The 27,362-nt window shown below is 39.6% G+C and overlaps 1 pseudogene across 1 annotated transcript; it reads left to right on the top strand.

Moving 5' to 3' along the window:
- Positions 1-1,125: 1,125 nt before the first annotated feature.
- On the top strand, positions 1,126-27,028 carry LOC145398946 (anti-lipopolysaccharide factor pseudogene; annotated as a pseudogene). The gene is made up of 3 exons (XR_013897218.1): positions 1,126-1,247; positions 26,208-26,341; positions 26,889-27,028. The product of XR_013897218.1 is annotated as an anti-lipopolysaccharide factor pseudogene (transcript).
- The last annotated feature ends 334 nt before the right edge of the window (positions 27,029-27,362 follow it).

The raw sequence follows: 27,362 nt of genomic DNA, 5'->3' as shown, positions 1-27,362 counted from the left end.
CATAATAACCAAACTTATAAATCTTAATTGTAAATAATTTTTAATGAATTATCTTTTTTTCGCCAACGCGTGGTAGCGATATAACCAAAAAAAAAAAAAAAAAAAAAAAACTCAAAGACATCGTATAGCCTCCCCCTGACAGTTAATTGTTAGCTTCTTTTTTGTTTGTGTGTGTGTGTGTGTGTCCGACTCTGTGCAAAGGGCAGTAGCCTGTCCCAGGGCCCAGTAGTCCTCCTACATCTCTTCATGTCACCACTTCCGCGCTAACACCCACCGTCCATATTGAATACATGCTAGGGCTGTCTCATACAGGACTGGTGTATTGGTATTAGCGGGGGTATTTTTACGACATGTTGGCGGGTCTTCTGGCAGATCAGGAAAGTCTGTTTTTTTTTTTTTTTAATTCAAATCCTTAAACTGTTCCCTGCCCCAGCCGGGATTCAAACCTGGGTCCATCAGGACTGTAGGCCGCCTCTCTACCGATTCAGCCACCGCCTACTCTGCTTTTCTCGAAAAATCGTTAAAAATCCTCAGATATTTCAAGTAAATTCCATCAAATTTCTTCAGATTTTCTTTAAAATCCCCGTATCCTTAAAAATTTCTTCATATAACCTCAGGTTTCTCAATCTAAGGAAATTTCCTTAAAACTGAGAGCCCTGGTTAAAAGTATTCTCTCTCTCTCTCTCTCTCTCTCTCTCTCTCTCTCTCTCTCTCTCTCTCTCTTCCATATATGTATATATTCATCAGTTATATCACCTTCACTCATACTTTTCCTAGTGCTCTTCCAAGTAGCCTACCCAGAACACAGGTGAGAAGTGAACGAATATCAAAGCGGGAAAAACGAAGTAGGAAAGAAATGCCGTCGCGCAGAACTGCATTTATTGGCTCCATTACGTCATCACGCCATACAATAACGCTTAACTTCTCTATGGTATTTCCCTGCTTTGTCACGTCAGTTATGCTTTCTGTAATTCCAAAAAAATGTCCAACTGCCATTTATGAACAATGATGGGTGGTGGGTATAAATGAGGAGCCGGACAGTAGGGAGCATCAGAAGACCTGGTGCCGGTGGAGAGTGAAGAACTTATTGGCTCTCTTACAACTGTACTTAATTTATCCCACATCATGAAGAAGTCTGTGTTGGTGGCCCTGCTGGTGGTGGCCCTGCTCGGGGCCAGCCTGGCACCCCAGGCACACGCTCAAGATTGGAAGGATCTCGTGGCCGCCCTTGTCCCCAAAATCATTGGGTAAGGTTTTATTTCATTATGTCTCCGCCTACCTGTGGTGAAGGAGGGATTAAGTGATTAGTCAGTCCATCCGTGCGTGAGTGGGTCAATGTGTCCATGACACTGTTATGGGCACGATATCTCCCGAGGCCGTCTTCCGTTTTCCACCAAACTTCTGTCAGTGATACAGTATGAAGGGACGATGAACTGATTAGGTTAGCAAATTTACACGGTCAAAGGTAAAGGTCATATGGGTTTGATATAGTTTACCCTTGTGGGCGCGATATTTCCTGAACCCCTTGACGGATTTCAACCAAACTACTGTCAATGATTCAGTATGAAGGGATGAATGAATGAATGAATAGTGAGATATGCAAGCACCAAACCTAGGGAGGCTATATGGCACTAAGGTAGCAAAAGAAGGATGGACAATTAAATTTGATCCAAAATACGCAGAGCAGAAAGAAAAACAATAATATTAGAAATAAAAAAATTAAGAGAGTTACCAAGGAAATCAGTAAGCAACGAGAGGGGGTAATAATGAGAGGAAGGGAAAAGCAGTGCGACGGACGTGGAGTAGGAAGAGGCAGTCGAGAAAAAGATGTCGAATAGGCAGGGGGCAGTTAAGGCGTCAACAAAGTGGCTGGGGTCACCACTAGTTAAGTGACTGTGAGTGAGGCGGGTGTGATCCAAGCGAAGACGAGCAATGACAGTCTCCCATCGACGATTGGGGTTAGGGTAAATAGACCAAGGAAGAACAGAAGGTTTAACGAGACGAAGCTTGTTGGTGACCTCGGAGTCTCAGGAAGTTTGCCATTGGTCACGGAAGAGGCAAGTAAGAATAGAAAGATAATCAGGAGCAGAAATGGGTTGAGGAGAAGCCGTGAGAGACCGAGCAGCAGAACGAGCCAGCGAGTCTGCACATTCATTACCGGCAATGCCGACATGACCAGGGGCCCAGCAAAAATGAATCGACTTCTTGCTCACAGAAAAACGGAAGAGCCGCTCTTGAATTTGAGTGACAAGGGAATGAGTGGAAGAAGAGGCCCGTAGAGGGGACAGCGCACTGTGAAAGCCGGAGAAGATAACAAAAGAGGAGGAAGAGGAACGAAACATAGACTTCAGAGCGAAAAGGATAGCATAAAGTTACATTGTGAGAACACCCGCAAAAGAAGGAAGGGATATGGAAAAAGAAGACTCGAGGAGACAACAGCAAAAGAGTGAGAAGACATGTGTCTAAGAAAAAGTGAACGGATTGCGACAGGAGAAAGAAGAGAACCAGAGCAAGGGAGAAAGGAACAGACCACTGGAATAGGTAAAAGCCAAGAAGGGAAAGAAAAAGGACGAAAGGGAAGATTGAGTGGAAATGTGAAGCTAATAGACTGGAGAAGAGCACGGCCACGGAGGGAGAAAGGAAGGAGATGAGAGGCTGACTGAAAAGAATGACGGGGAGAGGGAGGGGGGCGGAGCAATTTGTTAGAAGGAAACTGTCGCAGATGTGCATATGACTTAACTGTAAGGAGAGAACGACGAGAGGAGAGGGTGGTAACGGCCGATTCGACGCAAAGGCTTGTGACTAGGGTTGACAGAAAGGCACCTATGGCTAAATGCAGACCAGGATGATGAAGGGAATCAAGTTTCGTAAGTGTACGGTCAAAGTATGAAGGGATGATGAACTGATTATGTCTGCAAGATACTGGAGGTTGTATGGAGCTTATCCTTGTAGGCACGATATCTTCTGAGCCCCTGGACGGATTTCGACTGAACTTCTGTCAGTGATATAATATGAAGGGACGACGAACTGATGATGTAACAAGGTAATGGAGGTTGTATGGCGAGTCCGTGTAAATGCCTGGCGGAGGCATACCGAGCGATGTTTTGCGTCGACAGCTCGGGGCCCAAGTTCTCAGCATTTCATTCAGATATGAGTTGGGCTGAAGATAAATTAGGTTCACATTTTATTTTCACTGTTAAAGGGACTCATCACCAGACTTAACATACAGCCAATGTCATCCTTATATTACTTGCATTATGTTAGGTGAGGCTTGGCCGAGTATTTATTCTGCCCTGTAACATGGTCACAGGTTTAAATACAGCATTCTTGGTAGAGCCAGTGTATGATTCAGTGTGTATTGTGAATTAGTTCCGATTCTTCAAAGTGATTTACTAACAGATTCTGCGAGTATCAAAGCAGTGACAAGGTCCGACATATCCCTTCTGATCACTGATATATATATATATATATATATATATATATATATATATATATATATATATATATATATATATATATATATATATATATATATATATTCAAGTCATTTAGATTGCATTTTGTAACACGATTGTATATAACAGTGCAAAACTGGCGATTTGCAACTACATATCATATACATGATCTGTCCAGTGAACAGGCTTCAAATCAGTGTCCAGCAGTCAGATTGTGACGGTGAAGTTTCAACACAAGACGATCCCATCTTGTCCATCAGCTCTGGGGCTTGTGGGAGACCACAAACGAGAAAAGAATAGCCGACGTGGTCTCAGGTGGCCCACGTCGACAGGAGCCCTGATTTAAATTCTCCTGACTCAGAGGACGGCAGCGCAACTGATTCTACCTCATACTGTGACATTGATGAACAAGCACGAGCACAACCAGATCACGTAGGGACCGAGACAGGGCCAGTTCATCCATAAACATCTCACTAGCATTTTCTAACCTGGATCCCACTTTGGGATTGTTGTAACAACCGGCTATATTTGGGGTAACCAAGAGAATGTCAAACTTTTGGGCTACATTTCGTTCATACAGCTTCCTTGATGTCAGAGACTGGCTCATCTCGGAGCACTTAGGGACAAAACCACCAGTCTTGTTCATATCTGTTTGGTCAACCGCTGGACACTTCAGTGTCAAGAGCAACATTCGATCCAGACTCGTTTGTGAGTCCAGACTCTGACTGAAATCTGCCTTTACCCTTCCAGTGTTTTCGGCCAAGATTTCTGAGACAGAAGTTAGTCATCCGTTTTGCCACAAGCACTTTCCTGTGCCACTGGACCATACGGCTGAAGAAGCTAACCTATAGTATCCTGACGTCCAAGGGAAAACTCCTGCAGGGGTTATCTCGTTAGACATCTGGCATACTCTCGGACAATACTCTTGCAACCCCTCCTCTCACCAAACCTTCAGAGTCCGTTTTCTCTAGGCTGACTTGCACACCTCACCTGAACACACACACACACACACACACACACACACACACACACACACACACACACACACCATGATCATCATTGTCATCAGTCAATGCAAGTCCACTGCCGAACAAAGGCCTCCCCCAACCTTCTCCACAAATTTCTTGACTGAGCTGATTCCTGCCAGGTTTGCCTGCAGTTTTCTCCATCTCCTCTCTCCACTTCCTGTCTGGCCTTTTTCTGCTACGCTTGCAATCTTTTGGAGTCCAGCCAGTCAGTCTCTTGCTCCATCAGTTATCTCTTATTCATGCTACATGATCTACCCACCTCCATTTCTGTATGTGTGTGTGTGTGTGTGTGTGTGTGTGTGTGTGTGTGTGTGTGTGTGTTTTACATCAGAAAGTATCTTTGACTTTAGTCTGCTCTCTCTCACCTAAGTTGATCTCTTCTTGTCACTCAAAGATATTTCCAACATTGACCTTTCCATTGCTCTTCCAGATCAGATTAGTTGATTTTCTAAGTCTCAGCCATGCGTTATAGTTGTTTTCATACATTCGTTATATACTTTACGGTTCACACATATTGCCAAGCTACTCTTCATGATGACTCTATGTTTACCGAAAGTTTTCCATCCAGTTGTAATGCGTGTTTTAATTCGATATCATGGTTTCTTTTTAATTTTAGTGTTTGCCCCAAGAAATTGTACTCCCCAACTTCTTCAAGAATATCTTCGTTTATGTTGTTGACGCTCTTTCGTGTATTTGGCCTAACATTACTCGGTTCATCTTTAGCCCAACTCTGAGACTTCTCTGTTTAGGTCATTTACCATTTCTTGCAGTCTCTGCTCTTTCTAAGATCAGAATAATGATATCTGCCAATCATAAATGGTTCAAGTTTTCTCCATCTGTGTATGCTCCTTTGTCTCCAGTTCTAGCCATCTGAGAATGCATTCAGAATATGCTGTAGATAATTTTGGTGAAACTGTACCTCATACAAAGACACCTATTTAAATCATAATTATTTCTGAGTCTTTATGTATCCAAATTATTGCGGCTCCCTCTTTGTATGCTTTCGAGCTGCTTTATAGTGCTCTAGTTTACTCCGTGTTTCCGCAAAGAATTTATAATTGCTATGTGCCCCACTGAGTCGAAAACTTTTTCATAATCAGTAAAGCCTAAACGTTTACACTGGCATAGTATATTCCGTAGTTTTCTCAGTTACCTCATTCATTGTGTGTAGGTGATCAGAAGTCGAATTCCTCCTTCGGTATCCTGCCTGTTCCCGAGGCTGGTTTTCTTCCAAATCTGTTGTTATTCTGTTCGTAAGGACTTTAGTGAAGAGTTTGTAAATAACTGATAATAATCTAATAAGTCGATATTTTCTAAGAGTTTCTAAGTCGCCTTTCTTGTAAAGCACATTAACTATCGCATTACCCCGTGTTTTGCAAAATTTCTTCATTATATATTGAATAAGACTGGACGAATCTGTTTTTAACTTCTACACCTTCATCTGACAGTAAATTTGATACCATTCCATTTTTCTCTTGAGGTTTTATCTCTCTTCACACTTTTAAAGGAAAGGTTTACATCATCTGGTATAAGCATACTTCTGGTATTTCACATCACTTGTATCATCTGAAATGTTAGCTATTGGTAATATTGTCTTTGATGCATACAGTTCTTTGTAAAATTCTTCAACTCCCTTCACCATCTTTTTGCATTTAATGTCCACTACTTTTGTCTTTCAGTTATATAACTTGTTGCTTTCCCTAGCGCCATTTTGCTTCTGACCTGTTTCAGACTTTTTCTTGTTTTGGTGTTCTGATGTGAACCATGTTTCTCTGTCTCTGTCTCTCTGTCTCTCTCTCTCTCTCTCTCTCTCTCTCTCTCTCTCTCTCTCTCTCTCTCTCTCTCTCTCACTAAGTTTATTCTCTCCAACAAATAAAACATGTTTTCATCCATGTTTGTTTGTTTGTTCTCTCCGACACGGAGAGTATGTTTTCACCCCAGTTTGTTTGTATGTTTGTTAGTTTGTTAACAAAATTACACAAAAACTACATGACAGATTTGAACCAAATTTGGTGGGTCGATAGCCCATGTCCCAGGGAACAATCATTTTACTTTTGAAAGCACTCCCTTTGTGGTGTAGTGGTTACAACTCCCCGACGGATTCACATCCTTGATTAAGCGAATATTTGATCCCCAAGAGATGACTGGATATTTTTGTCTCCGACAAGGAGAGTATGTATTCATCCCTGTTTGTTTGTTTGTTTGTTTGTGTGTTAGCAGGATTACTCAAAAACTAAAGGAGAGATCTGGACCAAATTTGGTGGGTAGATAGCCCATGTCCCAGAGGACAATCTATTAACTTTTGGGACCGATTCGGATCGTATTAAACACTCTGGATCCAGAAAACACTTTTTGCAAAACCCTAATCAAAGATGAAAAACCCAAACTCGTCATGATGCGTGGTTTGGAAATTACTTTACCCGTCTCAGAGAAATGCGCTCTACTGAGTGCCCCTCCAGTCGATTAACTTTTGGGACTGATCCGGATCGTTGTAAAGATTCTGAATCCGGAAAACACATTTTGCAGAACCATGATCAATGATGAAAAAACCTAACCCATTATGAGGAGTGATTTGGAAATACGTTGCCCTTGTCTGAGAGATGCGTTCCACCGAGTGCCCCTCTAGTTTAATTTTCCTCTTTCTGTTGCATCTTTCTTTGTTTTTACTTTCATCATTTTTCTTTTCATGAACTGGAGGGTCATATTTAAATGACTGGTGGCTTTGGTTGTATTAGATTTTCTACCTCCACTGACTTCCCTAACACTTTTGCTTGTCAGTCATTCAACACATCAATGTCACACTCGTTATAACTCATAGTCTGAATTCTTTTCTTTATTTCTAGCTGGGAGGCAGCTTAGTTTTCGATTATTTTTTGTTGAAATATATTTACCTCCGCCAAGGAGGTTATGTATTCATCCCTGTTCGTTTGTTTGTTCGTTGGTTTGTGAGCAAGATTACACAAAAATTACTGGACTGATTTCCACGAAATTTAGTAGAAGAATGGGCCTTGGCACAGAATAGACTCCATTAAATTTTGGTGCTGATCCGGATAGAGGTGCGGATCCAGGATTTTTTTTTCTTCACTTTCTTTACAATTGCGAGATAGGGCGTTGTTCGACATTTTCGTAAATTTTTCAGTGAATATTGCATGGATCTTGATGAAGAAAATCAGGCATATTTAGAATGTTGGTATCTACGAATGTGTACAGTTTGGCGCAGATCCATGTTAAATTCCGGATCTAGCAGATTTAAATATGGTTTTATAGGGGAGTAGGTTTTTCCAACTGCATGTTGGACCTTGGTGGAGGTATGCGCTCTAGTGGATGCCATTCTAGTTTTATTTTTAATCAGCTTCTTGCACTTCTGAAACTGATTCTAGCTGTGCAACTCACCACTCTCTGGTCACTTCCTACATTTATTATTTTGATAACTGCCATTAGTGATCGTGTTGTTCTTATCTGCTATCCTGTAATGTAGTCGATTTCACACTTTGGTTTTCCATTCGGGTTTCTCAAGGCCCATTTTCTCTCTGTTCTTTTGTGGACGAATGTGTTCATTAATCTCATGTTATACATTTCAGAAAAATTTACCACCTTTTCACCTCTGTCGTTCCTATGTCCTACTCCAGAATTTCCTATATTTGCATCTCCATTTTTCGATTTGCTGACTTTTGCATGGAAGTCTCCCATGAGATAGTATATCTGGTCTTTACTTCTTTCATAATCTGGGAGATGTCATCATAGAATGTGTCTGTTTCTTCATCTGCTCCTTGAGAAGTGGGTACATATACATGCGTTACTTTCAGGGCGTATCTTTGCATAGTAATTACAATCCATGTTGTTCTGTCAGACACAGTGTTGAGTTTAACGATGTTTAATGCAAGACATCTATTAATTAGACATCCAGTACCCTTTAACTCATTCATTCTGCCTTCCTCTGAAGTAAAATAGGTGGTTACTGTCTTGGAGCTGACTTAAATTTTCCTCTTTTCTGTGGATCTCAGACTTAAAATAACCCAACAAACTTTATATGACACAGCAACGGAGATATCAAGATTGTAATCTTCTGCAAGGCATCGTACTTTACGTTGAACGTGTAGATTTTCATGGATTAATATTTCTTTACCCGTCACGTCCCGAGGTTTTCCACACCTCCGATATCCCCCAGTTCCAAGGTATTTTCGATTTTTTTTTTTTTGGCTAAAACCTTCGCTTTTGGTGAGAAACATCGAAAATTCATAGAGAAATCGCTCACCTGAGGTTTAAAGTGCCCAATCCAGGTAGGAGTTCCTCCTTACCTGAGTGGGTTTTCTAACATGCTGGCACCAAAGAAAACGAGTTCTATGGGAGGGTAACTATTTTATCCACTCATAAACGGTATTTATTTATTTACTTGGTGCGAATGTATATGTAGTATGAGAGTATATTGGTTTCCAAGCAGTAATAAAGGCATTATAAGCATAGTTTCACTCACTAACTAATCACCATACCTGACCTTTTTTTTTGCCACATTACCTGATCATAATTTCTGGCTGTTTCTTCTTCTAATGCTATGTAAACATTGTCCTCCACATTGTCATCGATTGGGGAATCACTCTGGCCTTGAATATCCTTACTAGCCAGGTCACTGGTAACAGGTCCTTTGCCAAGACAATGGCGTGAGGGGGGGAGGGGGGAGGTTATGCAGTGGAAGGCATTGTCCCTGCTTGGCATCTTGTAGAGGAATAGAGGAAGGTGTCTCGTGTATACATACGAAAAATCACGTGCGAAAATTGAAAATTGTGCAAATTAGGGACCTTGCAATTGCACGACGTACTTGTACGTTGCCGGGACTGGCAAATGCAAATCGTTGCAACATACCCATACGTTGACGGGATGGGGCGGTTAATGTACCAGTCTCTGATTCGCCGAGACAGTGCTTACTCACCTTCGGTGGCACACTACCCGTAAGCACATGAGGCAGTGCGGTTGGACCATTAATAGATGACAATCTAACTGGAACGCCCATAAAATCATTTCGAGTAGAATTCGTATTTGGGCTCATCTGTATATAGATATATAGATAGATATAGATATGTAGACAGATAGATAGGTGTGTGTGTGTGTGTGTGTGTGTGTGTGTGTGTGTGTGTGTGTGTGTGTGTGTGTGTGTGTGTGTGTGTGTGTGTGTGTGTGTGTGTGTGTGTGTGTGTATGTGTGTGTGTGTCCGACTCCAGGCATAGGTTTTACACACACACACACATATATATATATATATATATATATATATATATATATATATATATATATATATATATATGTGTGTGTGTGTGTGTGTGTGTGTGTGTGTGTGTGACTGGCATAGGCTTCACTTCCGCTTCCCAGAGGTTCAGTGGTCTTTCTACATACCATACACCTTCACATGTCATGACTTCGACGCTAACACCCACTGTCCATACTGATATATATATATATATATATATATATATATATATATATATATATATATATATATATATATATATATATATATATATATACTGTTACGGAACAGAGAAAGATAATGTATACTTTAAGTGAGAATACTAAAAATCACTACTGTCCCGTAAAGTTCCAGGTTCAAAACAAAAGAGTTAGGTAAAATTACAAGTTAAAGTTTAATGCTCAAACTAACAACAAAACATTCAGGACTCATAACGATAATGTAATGGCAAAAAACAGGTTAAATATATGGTTAACTGCAATAGCCTCTATTAACACGAAATTAGCATGAGTAAATTTATCTAAGTGAGCCCTGATAAAATGAAAATACACTGGGTAATGCTCAGTTAATGCAAGATAAATTATTACAGATACAAAATATTATTAATGATGACTGACAAAGGACCCTTACACAAATTACAAAAACCCCACTAGGCCTAAGAATTAACACCTTATGCTATACAGTACAAGGAAAAAATGCAATAACACTTATACTCAAATTACACAGCTGCTAGATGGTTGGAGACTTCCTGAGCACTCAATAATAACTGTACAGGGGAGGACAGAGACGTGAACAAAATGAGGGGCAGATCTAAGTGGCAATGATGCAGAGACTGAACTCATTATATAGGGGCCGGCAGAGCTTGATACAACTTGTAAGAAGGACGCGCAAATGAAGCCATGGGGACAAAGAGTTGACAGTCCCGCTCTGAACAAAAGAAAGGACGACTTACTCTACTATAACGGTAGAAGGGGGGGACTGAGGCAGAACACGCTCATGATCAAACATGCAGCATACTGTGCGTTAAAATTACACAAAGGATGATGAAATCATAGGTTGTGTAACACCTCCCCACAAAGAAAAAGAAATTTACAAAGGAAATTTCTTATTACTCTAAAACAATCTGTCTAAAGTCTAGATAAGCAATCTGCAATAACATTTTCTTTCCCCTTGACATGTTGTATGTCTAATCAATACTCCTGAAGAAGTAGACTCCATCTTGTCAATCTCTGATTTTTATCTTTAAACTTACTAAGGAATTTCAGTGGGTTATGATCGGTATAAATGACTATGGGGTCAAAACCAGAACACAAATAAAATGAAAAATGCTGTAAACCCAAAATCAAGGCCAAAAGCTCTTTCTCAATAGTTGAGTAGTTCTTTTGAGGTGGAGTGAACTTCTTACCGTAATAAGATACAGGGTGTTCAGTCATAGGTACTTGCCAGTATCCTTTTAACAAATCAAACTTACTTATGTACCTAGCCTTTCCGATCTTGTCTATGCAATCTTCCACACGAGGGAGAGGGTAAGTGTCTGTTTTTGTTATCTGATTAACACATCTGTAGTCAGTGCAAAGCCGCTGTGACCCACCTGGCTTAGGGACCAGAGTGACAGGAGAACTCCACTAGCTCTGACAGGGCTCAATCATCTTGTGGTCCAACAGGTAGCCAAGCTCCTTCTGGATGAGAGGAACTTTCACTGGGTTCACACGGTAAGGAGGCAATTTAATTGGCTTTGCGTCTCCAACATCGGCATCATGCATCAACACAGTGGTTCTTCCTGGAGTGGCACGGAACACTTGCGGGTACTCCTGCAGTAATGCCGAAAACTCCTGCCTTTCCACAGGAGGTAGATGTGAAAGCTTAGTCTGGACATCATTCATGATATCAGGATTCTTCCCCAAACTATCACTCAGGCTCATACTGCATGGGAGAGCTTCACTAGCAGACTCGGGTGGAAAAGCTACAGTGCAGACTGGGTTATTTTCGTCCCGCCTGTGGTATAATTTTAGCAGGTTGATGTGACATAGTTGCTTGTTCTCTCTACGATCTGGTGTGGCGATGACATAGTTGACATCACTGAGTTTCTTCTCCACGAAATAAGGACCACTAAACTTGGCTTGAAGAGGTTGCCCATGCACTGGTAGCAGAATCAAAACCTGATCTCCTGGCTGAAAGTGGCGTAACCTGGACTTCTTATCATACCAAGTCTTCATCTTCTCCTGAGCAGCTCCTAAATTCTCTCTCGCCAGCTGTAAAGCAGTGGACAGCCGTTCTTTGAACTTCATCACATACTCCAGCAGGTTGACGTCATCTTCCTCCGACAGCCAGCATTCCTTGGGTAACTTAAGGGGTCCTCTTACTTCATGGCCAAACAGTAGTTCAAAAGGTGAGAAGCCCAGTGATTCATTTGGAGATTCTCCTGCGGCAAATACGACGAATGGAAGACCTTTATCCCAGTCTTTCTGATGTTCCAAACAGTATTTCTTGAGCATCGATTTGAGTGTTTGATGATATCTCTCCAACGCTCCTTGGGTCTGGGGATGGTAAGCTGAAGACGTGATCTGGGTGATGCCCAACTCTTTCAGAGACTGCTTGAAAACATTTGACATGAAATTTCTTCCCCGGTCTGACTGTACCTCCTTGGGCAGACCAAACTTTGTGAAGAACCCTAGCATTTCCTTAACCACGTTCTTTGCTGAGATATTTCTAAGTGGAATGGCTTCAGGATAACGAGTAGCCATATCAATCAGGGTCAACACATAAGAAAATCCTGAAGAAGTCTTAGGAAGAGGGCCCACAATATCCACCAACACACGGGTGAATGGCACCTCAAAAGGAAGAATGGGAACTAGAGGTGCAACCTTTTCGGTCTGATTACACTTCCTCACGACTTGACAGGTGTGACAAGACTTACAATACCAGGAAACATCCCTGAAGATACCTGGCCAGGAGAAGTGTTTCAAAATGCGTGCCACAGTCTTCCTCACTCCAAGGTGTCCTGCCAAACTGGAATCATGAGCCACTCTAATGATATCCTGCCTACAAACACGAGGGATGACAACTTGATGTACAACCTCCCATTCACAGTCGGCTGATGCTGTTGGGGGTCTCCACTTCCTCATAAGTACTCCTGACTTTATATAATAACAAGTAGAAGCACCGGCTGACTCTTCCTCACTGCAAGCAGAGTTAGCTAGACCTTTCAACTCAGGGTCAGCAACCTGCAACTCAACCAAGTCTTGACGAGACAAATTATCAACACTACGGGGTACTGCCTCATCTGGTGAGTGGTCCAAATTAGCAAGAAAAGTGTCAGCTAGGATAACATCATCATCATGATCATTTTCTAAATCACCAGTAACTTTAGACTTAGCCCTAGTGATAGCACATGCAGGGAACACATCAGGGACATCACAATCCTGCGACACAGCCACTGGCTCACTAGACAACTGAGGAGCTGGACACACTTGACTTCCACCAATATCATTTCCAAGTAAGAAAGTTACACCTGACATTGGGAGTGTCTCAACCAACCCAACCATAACGGAACCATTAACAAAACCAGACTCTAAATTCACTCTGCACAGAGGGACAGATAAGTAATTATTCCCTACACCTTGTAAGATTACAGTTTCATCAGAGGAATTAACATTAGAGCCTAGAACACTGATGGTCAGCATAAGGGATTGGCAAGCACCTGTATCACGATATATTTTAACTGATTTCCTGTCATTACTGTCCAGAGGACTGACAAAACCATCAGACAGGAAATTAGCACATGAACTCTTGAGAGTGTCACCCACGTTACTGCTCAAAAGAGGAGCTCCATCATGAGAATTTAAGTTACCCCTCAAAGCAGGTTCAGTTAACTCAGTTAAAGAATTATGGGAACTCTCAAGGGTGGACACTAGACCAATTGACTGAATATTTAAAGACTCCTTTTTCTTCACATCACACTGTCTCCTGAAACATCTCTCCGTAGTATGACCAAGCTTACTACAATAAGTACATTTATTTTTCTGAAATCTAGAGGTGAAGCTGGTATTTACTTCCTGAGAAACATCATCTTTATTCTCTTTCCTGTTACCTGTACTCTGAGTAGAGGCAACGTACTTACTCTCAGCTTTCCTTCTTTCTCTAGAATATCTCTTGTGAGTGAGAACATATTCATCAGCTAAAACTGCAGCATCAGACAAATTATCTATTCTTTTCTCATCAAGATATAGGCTTACATCTTTATAAATACACCTCTTGAAGTCCTCCAGCAAAATCATCTGCTTAAATTTACCAAAATCAGAATCCACATTCTTAGAATTTAACCACTGCTCTAACAGATCTTCTTTGATTTTTGCATACTCAACATGGGATTGCTTATCTTGCTTGTAAGTTGTCCTAAATTTTACTCTATAGGATTCAGGAACAAGCTCATAGGCCTTAAGAATCAAGCACTTAACTACATCATAATTATCAGATTGATCCTGAGGCAAAGATGCATAAGTTACTTGAGCTTTACCGGTGAGAACAGTTTGAAGGAGTACTGGCCAATACTTTTTAGGCCAATTAAAACCTGTAGCTACCCTCTCAAACAATTGAAAATACTTTGTTAAATCAGATTCATTAAAAGGAGAGACAAGTTTAACATTTTTAGCCACATCAAAATCATCAGAGCTAGATGATCCAGTTCCACCTTGTTTCATGCAATACTCATGGTCTGCCTGAATCCTGGCAAGTTCAACTTGTGCCTGTATCTGTGCCTCCTGAATCCGAGCCTGAGATTCCGCCTCCTTAGCCTGAGACTCAGCCTCCTTAGCACGTGCTTGAAATTCAGCCTCCTTAACACGAGACTCCGCCTCCTTAGCCTGAGCCTCCTGCAGGGCTAGCTGTAACTTAGCTAATTCAATCTGCGTTTGCTCATTTGGAGGAGTTACATTAAACAAGCTTTCATTAATCATGTCAACAATTTGATCTTTAGAATGATGAGAGCGAACAGCAATTCCCAATTGTTGAGCAACAAGCTTAAGTTTATTCTTTGTTCTGTTTTCTACATCACACACTGTTTGCACATTTGACAAAAAATCTTTGGCTTCATCAAGTGTAGTAATAGTAGACATCATGAATAAGTAACAGTCACAAAATATCAAGCAATATCCTTACGATAATATCCTGAATATCCTGATAAGAGGTCGCCAAATTTATGTTACGGAACAGAGAAAGATAATGTACACTTTAAGTGAGAATACTAAAAATCACTACTGTCCCGTAAAGTTCCAGGTTCAAAACAAAAGAGTTAGGTAAAATTACAAGTTAAAGTTTAATGCTCAAACTAACAACAAAACATTCAGGACTCATAAGGATAATGTAATGGCAAAAAACAGGTTAAATATATGGTTAACTGCAATAGCCTCTATTAACACGAAATTAGCATGAGTAAATTTATCTAAGTCAGCCCTGATAAAATGAAAATACACTGGGTAATGCTCAGTTAATGCAAGATAAATTATTACAGATACAAAATATTATTAATGATGACTGACAAAGAACCCTTACACAAATTACAAAAACCCCACTAGGCCTAAGAATTAACACCTTATGCTATACAGTACAAGGAAAAAATGCAATAACACTTATACTCAAATTACACAGCTGCTAGATGGTTGGAGACTTCCTGAGCACTCAATAATAACTGTACAGGGGAGGACAGAGATGTGAACAAAATGAGGAGCAGATCTAAGTGGCAATGATGCAGAGACTGAACTCATTATATAGGGGCCGGCAGAGCTTCAGACAACTTGTAAGAAGGACGCGCAAATGAAGCCATGGGGACAAAGAGTTGACAATCCCGCTCTGAACAACAGAAAGGACGACTTACTCTACTATAACGGTAGAAGGGGGGGACTGAGGCAGAACACGCTCGTGATCAAACATGCAGCATACTGTGCGTTAAAATTACACAAAGGATGATGAAATCATAGGCTATGTAACAATACATACATACATAAATATACGAGTATATATATATATATATATATATATATATATATATATATATATATTATATATATATATATATATATATATATATATATATATATATATATATATATATATATATATATATATATATATATATATATATATATATATATATATATATACATATATATATATATATATATATATATATATATATATATATATATATATATATATATATATATATATATATATATATATATATATATATATATATATATATATATATATATATATATATATATATATATATATATATATATATATATATATATATATATATATATATATATATATATAAATCAATCAATCATTTTCTGTGGCACCCTCGGGGATGCATAGGGCCTCGATGAACTCACACCACCACATCCTATCTTGTGCTAACTCCTCAAGATCTCCCCAACACTCATCTCCAACTTCCCGTCTCATTGTCCTCACCCATGTCTCTTTTGGCTTTCCTCTACCTCTCCTACCAAGTGCCACCCACCCTGGTGTACCTCGTACTATTCCCTGTCTCCTATACACATGTCCTAGCCACTTCCATCGTGAGAACCTAACATATTCATCGACCGGCTGCACTCCCGTTATTTCTCTAATTCTACTATTTGGTATCCTTTCCCACCACTTAACTCCTAATATTCTTCTAAGTGCTTTGTTTTCAAACACCAAGAATTTATTTTCCATAGTCACTGTACTGTACCAAGACTCGTGTCCATAAATTAAGATACTCCTAACCATTACCTTATAAAGTTTGATTTTTGTATGCACAGAAAAATTGTTATTATTCCAAATATTTTTAAGCATTCCCATTGCCTAATTAGCCTTCTTTAACCTTTCCTCGAATTCAAAGTTCAAAGAACCATCCTTGGCTAAATAAGTACCTAAATATTTAAACCTATCAACTTGCTTTACATCCATACCTCCAATTACACATTCCTGCTCATTTTCCATATTCATATTGATTATTTCAGTTTTTCCACAATTAATAACCAAACCCACCTTGCGACCTTCACTCACCAAACAGTCCAACACTCTCTGCATCTCTTCTGGCCCATCACAAATCAAAACTATATCATCTGCATAATCTAAATCCAAAAGTTTCCTGTTCTCTCCCCAAAGTATACCTGCACCGGTTTCTGTTCCAACGCTTTTCATAATGTAATCAATGACCAATATAAATAGTAAAGGCGATAGAACTCCACCTTGAATTACTCTGGACTTGACTTCAAATGAATCACTCAGACAACCATCAACCATCACTTTACAAAATGTGTCCTCATGCATGTTCATAATGACCCTCACAAACTCCTCTGGTATTCCATAATGTCTCATGATCTTCCCCATAGTCTCTCTCGAAACACTATCAAAAGCCTTTTCAAAATCAACAAAACAAAGACTTAACGGTACTCTCACTTCATTAACTTGCTGCATCAAATGCCTAACTATAAAGATCTGATCATTGCAACCACGTCCCTTTCTAAAACCAGCCTGTTCATCCCTTAGAATACCCTCAACCACCGGCTCCAACCTATTTAACAACACTCTACTGAAAACTTTCAAAGCTATCGGTGACAAAGAGATTCCCCTCCAATTACCACATTCACTCAGGTCTCCCTTCTTCGGAACTTTAACAATTACACCATTCTTCCAAACTGATGGTAGTAACCCCGTCACCCATATCTTATTGAATAGCTTGGTCAAGATCATTATTAATCTATCCCCCTCCACTTTAAACATTTCCGGAAATAAACCATCCTCCCCTGGTGCCTTATTATTCTTTAACTGTTTTACTGCTTTCTCCACTTCTGCAAGCCTCAACTCTCCTGTTTCTATATTTAAATCTTCCTGAGCAGACGGTATATCCTCTTCTGGTGTATTGATCTATTAAGAACTGTCTCAAATTGCTCTTTCCATCTATTTTTAATATCTCCATCTTTGGTCAATAAATTTCCTTTCCTGTCTCTAACTGGTATTTCCTTGCGTTTACCTGCATTACCACTCAGTTCTCTAATCGATTCATATGCTATTCTTTGACTCTGTCCATCATTTTTGTTTATTAAGATTTCAGTCTCTGCAACCTTTTCATCCACACATCTTCTTTTATCTCTCCTAGCTAACCTTCTTACTTCTGAATTCAAACTCCAGTACGCAGCTCTTGCTAATTCAATCTCTCGTTCATCAACGCATTGCATCTCACTCCTCAATTTAACCTCACCTCTCTTTTTTATCATATCCCACGTTTCCTCTGATATCCATTTCTTTCTCCTGAATCTATGTCTCCTTCCAATCGTACATTCAGCGGTCTCATGCAAAACTTTGTTCACATCCTCCCACATCTCATCTACACTTCTCTCCCCCTCTTCCAACGTTTCCAACACCAAAAACCTATTTCTGCATTCTAATCTGAATTCCTCCTTTTCTTCTCCTTCCCTTCTGAGCTTAACAATATCGTATCTACCAACACCAGATTTTTCCTTCTTCTGATTTTTAAGTTTAAACCTTATTTTTGCAATGCTGAGTTGATGGTCACTACCAATATCCGCTCCCCGTTTAACATGAACATCTAGCAGAGAACTTCTATGCCTCCTACTGATAGCGGTGTGATCAATCTGATTTTTATATTTTCCACACGGCGACACCCAAGTTGTCTTGTGTATATTGCAATGCTGAAAGAGTGTGCCCCCGATGACTAAGTCATTTGCTAGACAGAAGCTTCCAAACCTCACTCCGTTTTCACTCATCCTACTACCAACTCCCATCTTACCCATACATGCCTCAAATCCCTCATTTGAACAGCCCATTACTGCATTAAAGTCTCCAACGCAGATCAAAACATCATGTCTAGGTACCCTTCCTACTCCTTCTTGCAACTTTTCATAAAATGTGTCTTTCCTTTCATCGAGTGCATCATTAGTAGGTGCATAACACACAAACAGACTGATGTTGCCATGATTTGATTGAAACCGTGCGTATAACAATCGCTCATCTATAGGATCCCACTCACATGAAGCCTTATTTGCCTTACAACCCAGCAACAATCCTACTCCCTGATAATGCATTCCATCCTGTCGGCCAGATATCAATAAACGTATACCATCCTCCAAATCCAACTTATCGACTCCAGTTAATCTAGTTTCTGTCAGAGCACAAATATCAAGTCCGTAATTTTGAAAAACCTTCACTAACTCATCGATTTTACCGTCATGATTTAGCGTTCTCACATTCCAGTTACCAATTTGAATTGTATTTTTTGCATTAACAAAGGAATTAGATTATAATTGAGGCAACCGTGAGATTCTTAGCACCCCCTGCCCATTTAAGGGCTGCACGGGACTGGGGGCCATTATTGTTCTTTCAGAGTCCATCAAGGTTTCTTTGGCTAACTTCCTGAACACCTCGCCATTGTGTTGCAGTCGCAGTGGCAGCTAACTTGCCTGATTGCCCAAACCCGAAAGACCCAGCTATGCTGTAGCCAGTCACGTGCCGGCATGCTTCCCAGCCATTTCACTCTCAAGGAGTTCCTCTGCCTGAGAAAGCAACCACCCCCCTGCTCCCGAGGGCTTTTGATCTGTGTAGGTAGAGGGCGATCACTCCCTCACTAGCCATATACAGTGTATATACAGTGTATAGGCTACACTCACCATATATATATATATATATCTATATATATATATATAGATAGATAGATAGATAGATAGATATAGATATATATATGTATATATATATATATATATATATATATATATATATAGAGAGAGAGAGAGAGAGAGAGAGAGATAGTTATAGATAGATATATAGATAGATAGATAGATAATTATATATAGATAGATAGATAGATATAGATAGATAGATATATATATATATAGATATATATATATATATATATATATATATATATATATATATATATATATATATATATATATATATATATATATATATATGTATATATATGTGTGTGTGTGCTCGACTCTGGGCATAGGCTTCGCAGCCTGCTCCCAAGGCCCAGTAGTCCTCCTACATATCGTACACCTCTACATGCTTGGGCTGTCTTACACAGGACTGTTGTATTCGTATCAACGGGGGTAATTTACATGTCCTTGGGTCGTCTGGTAGATCAGTAAATTCTGCTTTAATTGAAATTCAGATCCTTAAAACCGTTCCCTGCCGCAGTCGGGATTCGCACCTGGGTTCATCAGGACTGCAGGCCACCTCTCTACCAATTCGGCAACCGTCGACGTACACCTATATGAGTACTCTGCGTGGGTATGCTAATACTGTATTACTTTTAGATGGCCAGTACTGACTAAGCTAACCTTTGGGATACCTTCTTGCACTGTGATCTGTATACATTTATGCATTGTTTTACATACTGTATGGTGAAGTAAGAACCAATATATGTTATAGAAATTAAATGAATCAAATTTTGTGATGACAGCTATGATAGTTAGCAGGCCATAAAATGCTACTGACTGTGATTTAAGTTTTAGATTGATTGTAAAAGAACTACTTTTGATAAAATTCAATATGGCGCTCATTGTCAAGCGACTGGTCTCCAGAATAAATGTCGGGCCTAGGTAACAGTCCGAGTCCCTGTGCACCTGACGGGACATGATATGTTTGTGTGTGTGTGTGTGTGTGTGTGTGTGTGTGTGTGTGTGTGTTTTCTTACCTGATTGTTCTTACCTAATTGTATCTTTACAGGAATGAGTCAAGCTCGTACTGTCCCGTGTCTTAAACCATATTTATCGTACATATCCTTAAAGTTGTTAATTTATTTTGGCACACACTATTTCATTCGGTAGTGCATTCCACTGATCAATTGCTCTATTTGGGAAACTAAATTTCCTTACGTCTTTATCACCTCTCTTTTCATGCAGTTTTTTGCAGTGTCCTCTTGCTGATGCTTCCCCATACGTTAAGTAATCATTTATGTCTATTTTCTCCTTCCCTGATATGCATTTATATAGCATAATCACGTCACTTCTTTTCCTTCTCTCCTGTAGTGTTGGTAGATTCAGTTCATTTAGTCTTTCTTCATAGCTTAGATCCCTTAAGCTTGGTACCCATCTTGTAGGGGCCCTTTGAACTTTTTCAATCTTATCTATGTGTTTTTTGAGATGAGGACTCCAGACTACTGATGCATATTCCAGGGTTGGTCTGATGAATGATGTTATTATCTTTCTTAGCATGTCTTCATTTATGTATGTAGTGTGTGTGTGTGTGTGTGTGTGTGTGTGTGTGTGTGTGTGTGTGTGTGTGTGTGTGTGTGTGTGTGTGTGTGTGTGTGTGTGTGTGTGTGTGTGTGTGTGTTTATTCTATCGCCAATTATCTAATATTCTATCTATCTATCTATATTTGCCAGACGCCATCATTCCGTAAGGGGTGGCCTTTTGTCTTTGAGTTAGTTGTTTTACCGGGAAGGGCACCAACCCTCCACCATCCCATTTGTTGCCACGTTAGGAACACGTATGGGTTGGTTATATGGTTTCCACCCAGCATTGCAAATGGTTTCCTGGCTTACAGGAAATCATTAGGCTTGTCAGTGAATGTAAAGACACCTGAAAAGGAAAGAAGTGTCATAAAAGGTGACAGCAAAGATGGGAGAAATAGGAGGAGAAGAGGGCAGACAGAGAAAAAGAATAGTAAATATGACGGAACAAGCATGCAACACTACATCAAGTGAGTAGACGATGTTCGTCATCACCTACCACCAAATTGCTGACTAGTAATCCAGCGACGACGTACAAAGGAAAGCAAACAGCAAAAGACCTGTTGGTCCTTTCGTGGCTGTTTGGTATAGGGAAGGTTATAACTAAAAAAACAATCTATCAGCTAACAGACAAGGATAGTAAACCAACAAGGCTCCCCCCTCCCCATCAAACCCTGCAGGCGAAGCCGGCAGGCAATAGTGAGAAGGACCACCATACAGCATAGAAAAACTGTCAAGGAAATTTATTTTACACTATCTTCCTGAAGAGGAGAGTAACATTAATTCAGCAATATTTATCGATGCTGTTCAGCAGTTTTATCTTCCTGGCTCTGAAAAAAAAATAATAATAATAATAATAACAATAAACCACAGAAATATGTTATTGAGTGAACATACTTAACTGGAGGTCAGATGACAGATAGGCCTACTTATCCAAGCGATTTTTCAAGGTTAGTACTGTGTCACAGTTTACGACATTTGAGTGCAATTTGTTCCATATATTTATAACTATTCAATAAAAAATGCTTAGCTTCATGTGACTGAAATCATTTGCCAATAGTTTTATGCCCATTACCCCTAGAATACTTTGAGCAATCAACTGTGAAATATTTATCGGTGACAATAATATCGTGTCCTTTGAATATTTTGAATACATGAATTAAATCTCCTCGTAACCTCCGTTAAATTTTGGGTAAAGAGATTCAGGGTTTCTAAAGGTTCCTTGTATGGTTTATTTCTCAATCTAGGCTATCTAGGTATCATCTTTGTCACCCTTCAATGTACTCGTTCAAGTTTCTCCCAATCCCATTTATAATAGTGAACAAAATTGAACGCAATACTCGAAGTGCGGGCGTACTAAGGAATTACACAAAATGAGGACGATAATATCGGATTTAAATTCAAATGCCCTACCTATTAATCCAATCAATTTATTGGCCTTTTTAAACAGCTTCTGTACATTGTTTGCTTGGTTTAAAATAATTTGTTTTTACACCTCTAAGTCTTTTTTATGGTTTACCCTATCAAGTTGGAATCTATTCATGTTATAACTAGCTCTTACATTTTTAATGCCAGTGTGTAGCACTTTACACATATTAATACTGAAATCCACTTGCCATGTTTGTTCCCAGTTAAACAGCTGATCAAAATCTCTGAAATACCTGCCTCTGCAGCGCTGTATCCTATTTTAGTAACATGAGCAAATTTTGAAATCTTACAACATAATCCATCATCAATATCATTTATGTATATTTTTAAAAAAAGACTAGGACCTAACACAATCTTGAGGCTCTCTGCTTGTAACGCTTATCCAGTCTGACTCTTCTCCATTTATTACAACTTTTTGTTTTCGTCCGGTGAGCCAGTCTTCTACCCACCTGAGCACACTGTCGTTGAAACCATGTGCCTTTAGCTTCTGAAGAAGTCTATTGTGTGGGACTCCGTCAAGAGCCTTCTGAAAATCGAGGAAGATAACATCAACAGATTTAGTCTCATTGTGCGTGTTCAATATTCGTTGAAAAAGACCAACAGATTCATAAGGCAAGAGCTATTATTCTGAAAACCATGTTGCGAATCTTTGATGAGATTGTTTCTAAGTGCTTCACAAACTGGTCTCTGATAATAGTTTCGAGCAACTTGCAAACCACTGATGTTAAACTAATTGGGCAGTAGTTTTCTGGTTGTGCTATGTTGCCTATTTTGAATATTGGGGTTAGGTTTGCAAGCTTCCATTCATGTGGCACCTTACTGCTCTTTCGTGATAAGTTAAAATGTTCAGATAAAGGCTATTATATTTCATTCTACATTTCCTTTAATACATGTGGCAATATTTTGTCTGGTCCTGGTATTTTATTCTTTTTTAATTTGCTAACTGCAAGTAGTACGTTACGATCACTAATTGTAATATCATTGATTATGTTGCCCACATCTGTAGAAACTGGGGGCTAGTGCAGGAATCGTATGTATATCTTCTGTCGTAAATACAAACGTGAAGAAAGTATTAAGAAATTCTGCCATCTTAGTTAAGTCATCAGTGAGCTCTTCGTTATCTGTGATTAAGGGACCGATTGTTGGAGTTATTACCTTTTTGCTTTTTATGTAACTGGAAAATTCTTTGGGATATGATTTGCTGATACTGGCAGTATGTGCCTCAAGGTTTTTCTAACTGTATTTAATTAATGTTTTCGTTTTCCATCGAAGAGCATCGTATTTGTTTTTATCACTTTGACTCTGTGGTGTTATTATTTATATATGCAAGATTTTTTGCTGCTGGACAATGTTTAATATACGGGTTCCACCATTTGAGTTCAGAATTTTTGGCAGGCATTCTGTTGCGCTTTGGAATACCTAACAGCATTGTTGATAGTTTGTTAAAAATTTCCATGCATCATTGATATCTAATGTTTCGACAGTGTGATGCCAGTCACTATTACATATATACAATTGCTTTTAATTTATTCAAATCTGTCCTCTTATAGTCATGCACGTCCTCGCAACTAGTCCTGACATTGTCTTCAATGAATTTAATATTAAATGTAACTATGCGATGGTCACTTGTACTAAATTCTTCTCCAACAATAATGTTACTCACTAAATTTTCTGGTGTGGCTAAGACAAGATCTAGGATGTTAGCTCCACGTGTCGGATCACTTTCCTACAAGTTTGTATGTAGGTCTGACCCTGTGTGCGAGTATAGGGCTCCTCATTTCAGAACTGGTAAATTAAAATCACCAAATATTACAGTGCTTAGCATACAAGAGATTTCGACAGTTTGATGGCATATTTCCTTATCAATGTTGAGTGGCTGACCAGGTGGAAAATAAATTAAGCCAAGTGTGATTTTATGACAAGATTCATTTCTAAGCTGAATATAAAATGGTGTCAATGTTTTCAATGCATGTCTTGGTAATCACGACTGGATGAAATCCTGATTTAATATATTACAACATTCTGCTCCCTGATCCATTCTTCCTTTCACAAACGAAAATATATTCTGGTAAATTAAACTCCGCTAGAAAGTCTCTTTGCTCAGTAATTAGCCACAACTCTGTTATACCAATTACCTCATAATCTTCAGTAAATACAAGGGCCTCTAAATCAGAAAATTTATTACGCAGACTACTCGCACTTACTAGAGGAGCTTAATTTGTTTACCTTTCTGATGTGGGAATTGATTTATCAGATCGTATGATATCTACGTTCGCCTCCCATGATGCTTGCTTTTTCTCCAGAAAAAACTTACTGCATCACTATGCAAACAATCAAGACAGGAAGAGCCAGCGGCATTGAAGTGTAGTCCATCATTCACAAACAGTGTTCGCTGCTTGTAAAACTGGTTCCACACTTTGATGAATTCAACACCTTCCTGCAAGCAAAGTGACTTGATCCTGTTATTTACACTAAATGCTTTGCTGGAGAAGGCATTCCTTGCATCAATCCTTGAGAATACCTGAAATTAAAATTTTGTTAGTTTTATCCTCGTAGCATCGGATCATCTTACTGTACTTCTCCATCAGCTCCTCTGATGATAATTAGTACCTGCGTGAATAATTAATAACAAGGTGCTTTCGTTTAGAGGGAGCCCTGCCCCAGAATTTCACCAACTGACCACGGATGATGAAGTCACCCACAACCCATGCCTCATGGGGCTCTTCCTCGGCTTCCGCAAGAATCTGATATTTATTGTATGTGGTTACTGAAATGATGTTTCTTTTTCTCGCAAACCCTGCTCCATTCAGCACTGTCTGGAACTCATTCTGTAAGGTGGGGGGAGAAGTAATTACAGCGGGAAGAGGATGGTCAACCTGGACAGCAGTTGGCCAAGCAGTGGCATTTTTCTCCACTGTGTGTCCTACGTTACTTGCAGTGAACTCCTCCATCACATCAGCTTCTCCGGCCATGCTTTGACGTAGTTTGCACATCATGTAAACGAAGAGGCGGTCCATGTAAAAAGATCCAGTGAAACTACCGGAGCAGGCTAGACAAAGAATGTTCTGCGGCATTCTGAAATTTACTGTGAAGACTTACAGGAGGAAAAAAAAATCAAGTATTACTGATTAGCACCTGGACGAGATATTGAAACAAGAACCAGTTACATTTACAAAATCTGCTAGCAAAACAATTGCAATTTAAGTAGTACTTACAGGTGAAGGTTTTGCTGGTGGAGGTTTGTTGCTGTTAAAACTGTACAGAATAGCTACATTACTGGTTAGTAATGTACTGTGCCTGCAGAGGGTTTATCAATAAACTGTTACAGAAAATGGAAAGCTAAAAGTTACCTGGAAAGAAGATATAAAACTATACTATAATCTGATATATAACAACAATGATGTCACAACGCAGCCATGCAATACACAAACAAATATATTATCACCTGAAAAGTCACAACATATGAAAATACAATTTTATAATGCCTGTAAAAAAATGGAGAGATTAAATTCGAGAGATATTTCACTGCAAAAATTAATGTAAGTAGAAAAAAAAAGAGTTCTTGGGAACAAGACTTGTCTGCCACTGCAGATGTAAACAAACGATGACGTAATCACTTGTTTCACAAATTTATCATTTACAGTTATAAGCTAATGGCTCACTGCTATAAAGGAAAACACTATCTTAATCCATTAATACTAAAATTAGGTTGAGACAGAAAAAAAAAAAAAAAACTCTTCCGGCCATCTGGCAGGAAACGACGGAATAAGTTACTAATCCCCAATATTTGGTTTGGTGTGGGTCAGACTGTGGCGCCGGGGTGATATACAGATCCTGGGCCACGCCTGCACCTACCGGGTGAGGCCGAGGATCAGGCGCTGGCAGCTTTACTACCGCGGTACGGTCACCTGCCCTGACTGGACCTCCATCACTGGCTCAGGTAGGTTGTGATGGCGATAGTAATAGTGAGAGAAGGTTGTGATGTTGGTGGTAGTGGTAATGGCTGCGATGATTGCGACGGCTTTATTCCAATGGAGGTGGTGATAGCACTGGAGGGATTAGTGCTTGTGGTGGTGGTAGTGGTTGTGTTGGTGGTAATGTGGTGGTAGTGGTTGTGGAAGTGGCTTATGCTATGTTACTTGGGTTTGTGCATGCGATGGTGGTGGTTGAGGGTCTGATTGTGAGATACATTGACTGTTCAAATAACTGAGTAACGACTTACTGTGTTGTAATAGTGTACTATACATTGTCATATAATTACAGTAAATCATAAATGTCGAAGATAATTCCACTACTCGTTTTGCCAAACAAGTAAAGGAGGGAGTAATGGGAGGCTGAGGTGTTAACCAATAACAACAGTGTAACAAACACCTGATACATTTTGTGAAAATACTGAAGCACCAAAACATGATGATAACACTGAAAAACCTGACTTATTCTGTGACAACACTGTGATCACCTGACAAATGTTTGTGTCCCTCCATCAGCCCAGACACGCAGCCGTTCCAAAGTGGTCACCCTGACCGTCACCGACTTCGTGAACAAGGCTCTCAGCGCAGGTCTCATCACGGAGAGCGAGGCTCGCAATTGGCTTCAGTAAACATCATGCAGGGAGTTCAGTTGAATTCACTGAACACATACCCACTATAACATAACCCTAAGGCGGGTGTCATTATCGTAAGTCACGGCCGCAGTTAGATTAAGTTAGTATTTCATTTGATCTATAGTAACACAAACTTAAAAACCCTCACCAAATCCAACCTACCTTATCCTGAAGGCGAGTCTTATCAAGCAGAGCAATGCTTGCAGGTGGCTCCAGGTAACATCTTCTTGAGACTACACTTCAGTTTAATTCACCAGTTATATCACATTCTCTCACAACCAACTCTTTCTTCATTTTAACCAACTTAACCTAACCATTTCGAGATATTATTTTTCGGAACCAAACCTACTCAGTTAGC

This window comes from Coenobita brevimanus, chromosome 47, assembly GCF_032717465.1.
Source record: "Coenobita brevimanus isolate Jiangsu-jjx chromosome 47, ASM3271746v2, whole genome shotgun sequence".
NCBI classification, from domain to species: domain Eukaryota; kingdom Metazoa; phylum Arthropoda; class Malacostraca; order Decapoda; family Coenobitidae; genus Coenobita; species Coenobita brevimanus.
This window is presented reverse-complemented; position numbering and strand designations above follow the sequence as displayed.